Here is a 12,756-nt window from a genome sequence, read left to right on the forward strand (position 1 = left end):
TATATATTTCTATTATTTGCTTCAGTATTGTTTCTCATATTCCAAATCATGGGGTTTTCCTGTGTTTGTCAGCTCCTCGGTCATCTGGCAGGATTTCCTAGTTGTTATTTTCCAGTAGTCATAATTCCATGATAATACCACAGTCCTTGCCAGAACCCCTTTGTCTCACTTTAAATAACTCTTCCACAGCCTTTTAGTGTGCTCTGCAAACCTCAGCCACCATCTATCTCATCTTTCCTGCCTTTCCCAAACTAGATACACAACTCTCATTACAACAGCACATGAAGAAAGGAGGGTGGATGAACCTGATCTGAGATTTCTGCATAAATAAGGTTTTCTTAGCTAAATAGAGGCTCTTTTCATGTGAAAAAAACCAAACTTGCAGACTATTGGCCTGTGTAACTAAATTTATGAAGTTCTCTAAAAGCACATTATTGACTTGTTTATCTGTGATTCAGTGTTGCTACATTTTATGATGTAAATGTGTACTTAGGAGCCTTTATAAAATGCAGATTATTGACCCAGTGCTATAAATATTTACTCACAGTTTTAAAACTCCAATGATTTGACATATTTGTATGGCTATTCATTTTTAAAAAAGAAAATGCCACGGTAGTATATCTGTATTTGAAATTAAGGATAAAATGCTTAGAATTACCTCAAAAAGCTGTTAACAGTACTTTCAGAGCAATTTTAAACTTTACACATTGTGCATTTCTCTTATAGCCTAATGGGTTGCAAAATTTTGTCTTTAAAATGTGATTTATTTTTTTAATAGTAGGACAAAAAAAATTTAAATATGTTTCAATTCTAGAACTTGTTTTCTAAGTTTCAGCCCTGAGCAAAATTTTTATGGTTGAGTTACAAACCTCTGAAAATAGGGGTTTCTAATGGAAACACTGACACCACTTTAACTATAGCAGCACTGGCAGAGCAGTGTAATATACACTAGAAATAGAAAACAAGATTAGAGATGACATTTAGGACATGAGGCCTTCTCCAGGCTGTGGGAAAAATAACTGTGTTCTATTTTTTTCCACAGGCTGAAAAAGGCCTCCTGGTCTAAGTGTCATCCCTGATCTTATTTCTCATTCATACCATGCATTTAATTAACTAATTTTTTAATTATTATTGACAGCAATTTGTTGCAGTTTTAAGTACCAATCCATGTCCAAATTACAGCTTCCCTAGCTAGTGTATGTCAAGGTGGTGGGGAAAGTGCCAAGGAGACCCAGGACTTTGTTAATATTTCTGTGTCAAAGAACGCCAGTCCCAGAGCTGGTTGGATCCTGTGGTAACCAGCCGTGCCAGAGGATGGATCAGGCAGGGGAGAGCCCCTCACACCTGTGCCAGACCAGGAACTGCAGCACTGTACACACATGCAAGCTGCTTTTTCCAAGGGCAGAGTAAAACTTGACAAAACTTGACAGCCCACTTATCCTGGGCTGTCTGGGAGCAGTAACCAGGGTAGTCAGGTACTCAGGTGCAACGACTTCCACCACCACTTCTGGAGCACATTTTCCACCACAGTTTAGCCTTGATCCAGGGTCCTGAGAACTGTAAATTGAGAACATGGCTGAACACTAAGAAATAATTTGGTAAGATGTGACTCTGGACTGGACTGCCTTCACCACAAAACCACGTCAGGAAGATCTCTCCATCAGTGGGGCCTTCCACCAAAGGAGAGACTTGGTATCATCTCAGAAAGTTAGCTAAGCTCAAGGGTTAAGTTTTACATTTCTCCATGTTGAATTCTTTTTCCTTCCTTAGGCACCTTTCAACCTATAGCTGCTTCAGTTTTGTATTCACTGCACTATATGACAATTCCCTGTATACTTATAGGGCCTTTTAGTGCACTGCTTTGCTGTGATCTTGCAAGCTCTGTTCTCAGTGTGGGGTAAAAAGGAGTAATAAGCAAACTACCACTGTAGAACAAGTGCAATTGTAATTACTTCTTGCTCCCACCAGAATGCCACTAGGAGATCCCTATCCTAAGGATGATCAGACAGACAGAATGCATGTGTCCTGTCTATATTGCTAGAATTGTCAAGGTAGAAACTTATGCTACATTTAAACTGTATTTTCAGTACTCATCTGATCAATTCTTTTTATTGCTGTACTCACAATAGACAGAGATACTGGAAGCGACTGCTCATTCTCCAAAAAACATAGTCTGCAAAGTCAGTAATAGAGGCAAATTTATTGCTAAAGCAATTTCCTAGTGAAGATGCTTCACTGTGAATGCTGGTATTAATGTAGGGATAAACATGACCTGTTCTGTGTGCACATGTAAGTAGGTGTATAATGCTGTCCATTTTGTTTGTATGCACAGTGTCTTCTTGGCAGGTAGTCTGCAGCCAGAAATTGCCAGCTGCTAAATGTTCAAGGAAGCATTATTTGAATTGCTCTCTACACTGTGGGAGAGTGGCCAGGATATTGCATTTAATATAATCAATGGATTCAGTTCCTATAGTAAAGATGTAGGAAAACTTACTTACCTGTGAACATCTTTTGGATTTTAATTTTCAGAAAAAGAGGGAAATAATAATTGTTCTCTTTTGCACAAATGATACATCTTAAGCCAGAAAATTTGAAATATGAATGATTTGATAAAGTTGAGCTTTCATGTACATTTTCCTACAGGATTTTGACGTTGTTATTGGCACAATACTTTATCCTACTTCCTGTTCTTTATAGATCCAGGAAAATGTCATATACTTTCTTTAATTTTTACAAAACATAAACATTCTTTTAAAAATGTTCTTTCCTGTGGTTACATCTCTCACTGAACAGTACTTTTTGCATGTGCCAAATGCATGATGTAGTCATTTGACAAAAAGTAGCATGAAGATTTGAAATGCCATTAGTTACTGGCACTGCTGTAACAGGCTGGTAACCACAGTACTTGTGCATAGGAAGCTGCTGGGAGACAGAATGTTCTTCCAAAAGCACCTTCTTGGTCATATAGGGCTGTGAGTGTGGGACATGAAGAATGGGTGGATCAAAAGTGTATGTTGGGAAAGCAGAAGTCTGCACTTCAGGCTATAGCTGTGCTAATCACTGAACATGGAATGGTGTTGTTCCAGGAGACGTGGTGAACCTACCTAATTAACAGTCATGTCAGAACACTGTGTTACACCAGCCACTGTGTCTCACTTGTGACAGTCTCCAGTCATATTTTTGGCTTAGAGAGCCAGACTAGGAGTTTCTGAGAAAAGATTCTCTAAACATAGAAGCTGCAAGGAGTTAATCTGAAAGAACTCTGTTAAAGCAGTGCAATGGAGTGAGTTGGCATTGATGGTAATTTCACCTGATCCAGCCCAATGTGAGCCAGCATAACTCTGGTTTAAATGATTACATGAATTTCCATGCAAAAATTTAACTAAGCACACAATATTGCACCTTCTGTTACCCTGGCACAGCTCTGTGTACAGGCAATTCTATCCCACCCAAACTGAAAAAATAACCATGGCCTGCTGTTTGGTAGATCAGAGCAATGTATTTACAAAGCAAAGCTCATGGCTGGTGGGCATGGATCTGCAGTTTGCAAGATCCCACCAGCCATATAGGTCCTTCACAAGGAAAAAAATCATGTATTCTCTCTCTAGGCACAGGTAAGTGACCTTGGAAGGACTGTGGCAATAGGTCATATTAAGTCAGCACTAGGTCTTTTTCCTTGTTTGCTCTGGAAACATTTTATGTGATGATTCTGAACGTACATGGTTCTACTGTTCCCACTATCAGAGACAGCAGATTGACTGTGTGCTGATAATGTGCAAGGGAAAAGAGGACATGGCAAAATCTGCCTAGGTTCAGCACCAGATCTGATTTTCCAGCACACAAAAATCTAAAATTCATTGGTGATAAATCAAGGAAAGCAAACCAGCCTACTCTGGCAGAATTTGCTGAAGCATAGGGAGACTAAAGTTGTGAGCTTCACACAGCTCTAGATCCAGCTTATGCAATTCCAGCAAAACTTCATGGCTTCATGCTGCATTTCTTCCTCTGAAAATCAGCGTTACTATTTCCTGGTGGTTTATTTCCTTCTTGTGTACCACAGAGACATGACAGTGGAAGCTCAGTTTCAGTGTGCATGCACAGCAGGTGAGATACCTTCTCCCAACTGTAGTTCCTGTTCTGCATCACATTGTTCATAGGAGGCAATAGGAGGAACATTAAAATGCTAAATTGTGAAGATTTACAGCAACAGTTTTCTGTGATAACTTTACATTTATGCTAATTGGAAGCTATTTGAAATATCATGCTGATATTGTAGTACTACTACGCATAATACATTTTCATCTTACAACTTGATGGGCATGTTAGGTGGGAGTTGACTGAACAGATTTTACCAGGTGATGAAGTCAGCTCACCTTAGTTGCTTCCCCTCCTTGATGAACCTTTTCCTTTAAGTCACCCTGGGAAGCAGCACTACTGGGAAGCAGCAAGACTCCTCCTGCAAGAGATGAGCATTCATGTCATGACACTGCTGAAGATTCACAGTACATCTACACAGGCAATTCTGTCCTTTTTTTCCTATATAATCCCTTTGGATCAGATTTTAAAGCTGACCATCAGCTACTCAACTTCTAGGCACCCTCAGTCCACCAAGGTCCCCCCTCGAGTCTGAAGCTCTTGAGTGGCTGGAGTTGGCTCTTTACTACTTTAATTCTCTCTCATTTTCTGTGTCCTAGACACAGGACAGTGTCCTAGCACTGAGGGGAGTGGCAGGAGTTACAGCACCAAAACAAAGCCTGCATCCTATTGTGATCACAGGCCCTGAAAAACGTTCAGCTATGGTTTGTCCCTTTGTTTTGGACCTGCCAATCACACTGTGGGGCCGAGATGCCTTGGGACAATGGGGACTTGGTCTTACTACAAATTTGTCCTAAAGGCCACTGAACAGCAGCTGGTCCCTGCCCTAACCTGGACGACAGATAAGCTGGTTTGAGTGGACCAGTGGCTGATTAGAAGGGGCAAGCTGCAACATCTTCAAGCCCTCATTCAAGAACAACTTTTAGCAGGATATATTTGTGCTTCTACCAGCCCCTGGAATTCCCCAGTGTTTGTGATCCAAAAAAGAAGTGGCAAGTGGCCACTTGCCACTCTGGAACAGGGATTTGAATCACATTTTCCCAGATGCCTTAGCCACTACCAAATAGGTTTGCAATGCTTCTTTGTCTCGTTCAGAGTCTGTTTTGTTACTCAGACCATGTCGAAATGCCCTGGCAGGAAGAGAGCCTGGCTGTCAGTCCAGGACTAACAGTCACCGGGTGCTCAGGGTTCTCTGCTGGTAAGGAAGATCATTCTGACTGAGAAGAATCTGCTGATTATTCTGAAATCCCCTCCTATTGCATCAGACATGTGACTCCATTGAAAAGTTCACATCTGAGAAGACCCTGGGGAAGAAATACAGAGGTGCCTACAGCCCTGCTCCATCCACTAACATCTCATTTCTTACCTAATCTCTTTGGTACCCTTTTCTAGAAATCTAATTCTCTGCACACGTTCTTGGGGAAACCTTTCTTTAGCAAAGACAGCCAATGATCCAAAGTCTGTGATGCTGACCCTAAATATGTTTTTTCAAATGTTGCTGATGAGCTTTCCTATCTTCTTCATGTGCTGCTCATTGCAAATAGGGAGATGTTTCTCTTCGGTTTTAAGAAAATGCCTCTCTGATTTGCGAGTTAAACTATTAAAAAATAAAACTAAAATAAAACTTGATGTGTGTTGTCTGACAAAAGTCCCTAACTACATCAGGATTTTGTAATACTTTGATCAGAAAGAGGTTATAAATTCTTATAGTAAAACTGCTGTTTTACAGACAGAATATTGCCAAAAAAAAAGACACTGTTAACTTGTGGCTACTGGGAAATGTCAATTCCTGCAGTCTGGTCTGAGTCTTCCTTTAAACATTTGTTAGGGGAAATATGTTAAATTGATTAATTTCTGAGGTATAATAATAGCGGCAATATTATACTGTGGTGAAGGTTATTTTGCATAACTTTAAAACATTTGCAGAAGGCTCAACATTTGGTGTCTTAATAAGGATATATCTTCCCAGTAACAATTAGCAGTTTGTGGTGCCTGCTGCAGTAACTGCTACAGCAGTGAGGATCCCAGTGCCATGTTTTCCATGCAGAAGGTGCCATGTAGTGCCACCACCCTGGTTGGGGTCAGTCTCAGGGTGCTGGCTGAGCAGCTGAGAGCTCATCTGCGACAAGTGGACAAGCAGTGTGACAGTCTCCATGCTAATGTGTCTGCAGGACTTTGCACAGGGGAAACAGGGCAATGGTGAGAGCAGCAGAATAAATCAAAGTGTGAAAGCAAGTACAGTCAAATGTCACACCCAAACAGTCAGGGACTTGGCAGGCTGCTTGGAAACAGGTTAGGTTACCTGTCAACATAGCATTTTCTTTCTACTGCTAGAGAATAATGTTATCTGAGGATAACACCTAAGGAGCACAGAGGGTTGTTATAGAGACTTGACCCTCTAAACCCTTATTGTAGCAAATTATTCCATTGACGCAAATGGGAACACTCCTGTGAAAAAGATCTGTTACATTATCTAATTCTTTAATTATTAAAGTTATCTATTAAGTACAGTTTTCTTGCACTTGTGTATGTACATATCTATACATCTTTAATAAAATGACATTATTTGGGGGATCACAGTAATTGTTTAGGACTGTAGGATATAAATTCTCACTTGGAAACATTAATTCTGCACTTTCTAAACAAAGAGATATAAACCCTGATTTGACTTTGGTATTTTCTTTGCTTGGGAACCACCAGCCCAGAGTCCAACAACTGTCTAAAGTCTAATGCTTCCCCTTGTGAAAACATAGATGTTGGAGACATGTAGTTGTGGAGCAAGAAGAGTTTAAACTGTAAAGAAGAATAAAAAAGGGAAAACAGATTAAGGTTTAGAATCAAGCCTTGTTTGTTTTTACTTATTCCAAATTACTTTATGCATTATGATGCAAATCTCAACATTTCTTGAAATATTGATTACTTGAATATAAATCATTTTGCAGCTGCTATTTCTGTTGTCAGACAAGCCTCTATACTCTGAAGTGAGCAGGAGGCTGTGCAGTTCATGTTTTCTCCCTTACCCCATGTATTTTCGTAGGAAACAGGCCTGATGGCTTCAGGAACACAGAAACCAAAACAAGGTAAGTTGCCTTCAGATTGGAATCTTGCAGCCAAGAAGTTGACTCAATCACTTAACTTTACAATGTACCTCACTATGTCACTGCACAGTTTTCCAAAGGCAGCTTTATGTAGCTTTGTTAGAAAACACTTCTCACTTCTTTTTGTCTGCTTCACTGCTAGTTTAGAACTGAAGCCAAACTCTTAGAAGTCACTTTTATCTCAGAAAAGATTAACAGAAAATATTGAATCCCTGCCCTCCCTCAGTTTTGAGGAAAAAAAAAATTAAAATTCTTTGCATATAAGCCATGCATTTCAGCTCTTAGCCTGACAACTTTCAGTGGTTGTGGTGTTTTGGACCATTATTTAGACCTTCTCATTTAGAGTGTACTCAACTATTTTTATTTTGGGGGTACCTTTTCCCCAGGAAAACGTGCAGTGTTGGAGTTGAAACTATCCCTGGCTTGGGGGTTTGAGGCCCTGGGACACAGGCCCACCTCTAATATTTAAATCATGCTGGCAATAGTGGACCAGGCAGTGGCAGACTGATTATGCAGAAATATACTGTGATTTTTAAAAACTGGATTCCCTCTAATTAAAAACACATTATGAATTCTCTGAGAGGAAAAAAAAATCATGGCATGGCTGATTTTTATTATATCTGTCACTGTCTCACCATGGATTCAGCTAGCTGAACCATTTTTTAATGAATAACATTTAGTTTGAATTCTGGCATTTTTAATTGAATGAGTATTTTTTCATTACTTTACCAGGGATGGGTTGCAATGAATCTGGCCTATATTTTTTTTAAAACACAGAACCAGTGTGATGACCTGCAAATGTTTTGCTTATTTTTGTGCTATTTATTCCAGTATTCTCCTCTGGTAGGAACATATGTCTTCATTAAAGGCTGAAAGGCTGAAAAGCTTATTGGTACTAGTCCTAGGTTCTCACATGCAAAAGCCATGAAGAAAAAACATGGAACCATTTTCACAAACAACAGACGAACCCAGAGCTCTTCTTAAAAACCAATGTAAGGAGACTTCATACATCTGTCCACACTGAAAACAGACTATGCATTTAGTTTTATTTTGTTTCACAAAAACATGTTTGTCTGTGGTGGAACAGAGCATTCACCAGTGCCCTTTATCTAAATAAGCCAATCTGTAGAAAGTGTTTGGAGCCAATTTTCCGGAGTTCCATCTGAACCTCACTTTGTGTCCGTGTGACTCAGTGACTTGTCTGGTGAAGGAGAGGTCCGTGTGTCTAAATGAACAGGCCTAACACCATAAATTTTGAATCAACAGTGCCAATGAAGCACAGTGCAATCTATTTCTGAAGCTGTAATTTAATTCAGCCATAAATGAGCTTGGTACAAGAATTAATTTGAAGTTGCTTTTATTTCTCATCTGCTGGCTAAAGCTTGCAAACAATAGGGGAAAGGTCTTGCTATACTGCTACAAATAAGTAAACAATTTTTTCTGCCAAGAAGACTACAGTGTAAATGCAGAGTCAGGGAATAATTTTTTGACTAATTTATCCTGCATATGGGTACTTGGAAACTACAGATGCTACACAGCGATCTCTATTTACAAGTATTTCCCAAAGGAAAAGAGAACTTCAATTGCACCTAGTTTATAATAAATCATTGCCATGGACTGCTGCTAGCCCACATTAGAGAAACACAGTGGACAGGGTGAGGTGTGGGTGAGCAGTCTGGCTCAGCCTTAGAAGCCCAATCCCCATGTGACAGCAAAGACAAGTTGAGAAGTTGGGAAGAGGACATGAAGAGGATACAGAAGAGATTGAAAGCCTCAGTCTATCAGAAAGTAGCTGCAAGAGCTCCTCCATAACTAATTCCCTTTCTTTCCTTCTCTTTTTCTAGCCCATGCTTCTTCCTCCCTCCCATGCTTTGACCTATTCCTGGAGTTGTTTCTCCCTCTTCCATTATTCTGTAAATGCCACCAGCCCTTAGCCTGGAGACAGGAGTGCAGGAAAAACAGGGCTGTGAAATGAATCTCTCTCTCTATTTACATTGGTTTCCACCCATGCTATGAACAGGCATATGGTGTTAATCTAAACTGTCCAACACATTAGTGGGAGGGAAGTAGCACCCAGAGGATTATTACAACATTTTACCTGGCAGATGCCACCATATTTATTGATATGAAAACTTCCTCCATCCATATCAGCCACTGCAACCTCCCTCTGTGAAGTTTCCTTGAATTTAGGCATAGTTCTATTAAAATATTTTGTTGAACTCCTGAAGTGTTACTGTGACTAGAGCTGACATTCGTTATTCAGGAAAAGCTATCACTAAAGTCAATAGAATTTTAAATTAATGAATGATGTGTTTATTGTATTTGGCTGGTTGAACACATATCGCATTTTTACGATTAATTTCTGTGGACTATATATACATATGTATACATATGTATGCATAAGTATATGTATGTATACGTATTTGTACATTTGTATATATATATATGTATTTTTGATCTTCAAGCCCGTGATTTTATATCAAATATCCCTAAAGAGAACACTAAAATCAATTGAGAATGATACCTCAAAATGCTAAAAAGCAGGGCCAAAGAAAAGTATCACTTGAGTTAACTTTCAGATAATCCTGAAATGTGTAATAATGTCAAGCCAAATCTGGAAAGCATTTATAAAATAAGAGAGGATATATTTGAAAAAAAATAATCAAAGTTTCCTTATTTGTCTTTTAAAAATAATATTTTCAAAATAGCTTTCCTACAGTTTTAATCAAATAACTAGAGCCAGTATAAATATGAAGAAAAAGGGTCAAAGACAATTTTAAAACCATCTTTTTGGAAGGGCAAATGCTTTCAGTTTGGTTTTACTTTTACACAGAAATACTACATTCAATTCCATCAAGCCCTGCGTTTTCAAATGTTTTGTGGTTCTGGCTTAATTCCATAAGAGAGAAAAACTTCAAAGTTAAGGATCAAGCCTCCAATATGACATAGTTGGGTAAAATTAAGGATGGTAACCTGTTGTGACAGACAGTAGGGAGGGAGTGATCTCTGACCCTGAATTTCCTTCCTTTTGCTTGAATTATAGCAAACCTCAAATATGGATGAATTTCTTTTGGTATTATGATAATATGTCTTTGCTTTTTATTTTGTAAGCAAATAAATTCTAGAATATCTGCATACTAGTATTGGTAATAAAATATTTCATACCTCTAAGACAGCTACAAAATCTGACTCCCCTTTCCTGAGGAACTGTTCTGGGTTCTTTGTGTCTACAAGCCCTTGCAAACACCCTTTTTTCCCCTTTGGCCAACATGGGAACATGATCATGATATCCAGTGACATGCAATACAGTAGAATGTTGTTCTGCCTCTCATGGGATTGGTATATGAGAAAAATCAAGGTCCACACATGGAAATATCACTGATAGCGCTTGAGACACTGGGCAACCTTTTGGGCTCAGAGCCAACCACCTTCAGTGCAATTTTCTATAGCAAGGCAAGTCAATGAATATGCAGAAAGGACTGAGGGAGTGGGGCGGGGAGAAAACCACACATCTTATAGGTTAAAATTTTTCCATCTCCATCTGTTCCTTAAAGGGAAAATTGGATTTTGTGAGAATATTTTTTTCCACAAAAAATAGTATCTTTCTGTAGAAAATTAGAGCTATTCATCAGAAAGCCAAACACCTGCAAGCCAAATATTTCTGGCTGACAGTACTGGTCCTCTCAGGAGGATGGCAGTTTGGGGCTTCATTTCCATGCTCTTTGTGAGGGGGCTCACAGCAGCCACGCTTTCAATGTCTTGTGTGGCTGAGCTCCAGTGGGGGCAGGAGGGCCCGTGACAGCAGTGCTGCCTGTGGAACAGAATTTGGATGTGACCTGATTTCTACCCCCACTCCTCCTGCAAGACTAGGATCTGAGTGCAAGCAGACCAGGGCAGTAGGGATGCTCAAGGAGCTTGGGTTGGAAACAAGCTCCAGGATTGGTCTAAGCAGACACAGATTCTGATGCAGCACCACAGAGAACAGTCGTATCTTCAAGCACCCAAGCCTACCATTTGCATGGCTAGAGAATTGTTTCTTACTGTGAGTTTTCAGATGGAACCGCTGTTATTTCAGCGTTATAAAAAGAAATCTCTTCAGCTTTTCCAATTAAAAACAGATCAATAAGCTCGAATAGTTTCTGGAAAGTAATGGACCTGGCTCTGCTCCATTAAACTCAGAGACATTAATTGGGCAGTAGATTACCTAGAACAGAAGCTTGTGTGAATTTAGATTAGATACAAGGAAGAAGATTTTACAACAAAAGTGATAAAACACTGGCACGGGTTGCCCAGATAGGTGGTATTTGTCCCATCCCTGGAAACATTCAAGGTCAGGTTGGACAGGGCTCTGTCTGAAGAGCCTGGTCTAGTTGAAGAGCTTCCCGCTCATTGCAGAGGGTTGGACTAGATGGCCTTTAAAGGTCCCTTCTAATCCAAACCATTCTGTGACTCTATAGATTTTTAATCAATGGTTCCATCCAACAACTATTTTTTTTTCAGAATTGTATTTTAGTTTTGGTCAAATTGAATTTTGAAAAACTGTTGGCAAAATAAAAAATAATCAAAAAATTATAATTTTTGTTCAAGCCAAAATATTTAGTTCAGTTTTAAAAGACTGGCTTAATTTTTGGTTTGAGGCTGTTTCATATGTTTAAAACTTAGGATTTCTTTCCTTTTAAAATTTAGAGCAATTTTAAAATGGACAGATTAAAAGCTTGTTTTGAAAGTTTTTGAGGGTGTTTCGGCAGTTCCAGAATGAACCACTCCATTTTGAAAATACTAAAATGAAGTGTTTTGACATTTTAATTTTTTTTCTCTGCTTTGTTTCATCTGGGACTATTTGCTAAATTCCATTCAAATTCATGAAGAGTCTCACTCCCTCTGAAATTCATTTGTGTGGTGTATTTATGATTTGTCAGACAGCTGTGGTTCATTAAACTCTGCATCAGTTCAACCTTAAATAATGGAAGAGAATGCTTAATAGGGATTTGTTGGTTATACAGCTACGTTTCTTGCTCACCTTATAATTACTGCCCTAATGGAGAGCACCCAGCTGCGCAGAGCCACCTTTACCTTTCTGGGAGAAGAGGTGGTAAGACAGACCTCATCCTGAGCTGCTTCCTCCTCTCCATCAAACAGTCTTCCTCCTCCTTGGGTGCCCATTTCAATCTCACAGCTGGCACCAGCGTTTCTGTGGCCTTTTGCTAAGCTCTGCCTTTCTGTGCCTGCCTCTGTCGCTGCTCCTGCTATTGAAGAAAAAATCTTTGCTGTTCATTCAGTATATGTGGCCATTGCATTTTTGTTTTATTGCCTTCTTTCTCTCCTCTTTACCATTAATAAGGATTGGCTGGTTTATACTCCAATTGGTTTAAATATTTCTAAAGCCATTCACCTGCATTAGAAGTCAACAGCTGGCATGCCAATATTTTTGTGTTTTCTGGCTGCTCCCTAGCTTCACCAGGGCTATTCACAGCTTGCACTTTGCTAAGGTCGTTGGTATCACCATTACACATTTCCTGTATTACATGAGGATCGGGTTCCAGCAGTTAACAAGTCAAAAAAT

This window comes from Pseudopipra pipra, chromosome 10 (assembly GCF_036250125.1).
Source record: "Pseudopipra pipra isolate bDixPip1 chromosome 10, bDixPip1.hap1, whole genome shotgun sequence".
Classification (NCBI taxonomy): Eukaryota; Metazoa; Chordata; class Aves; order Passeriformes; family Pipridae; genus Pseudopipra; species Pseudopipra pipra.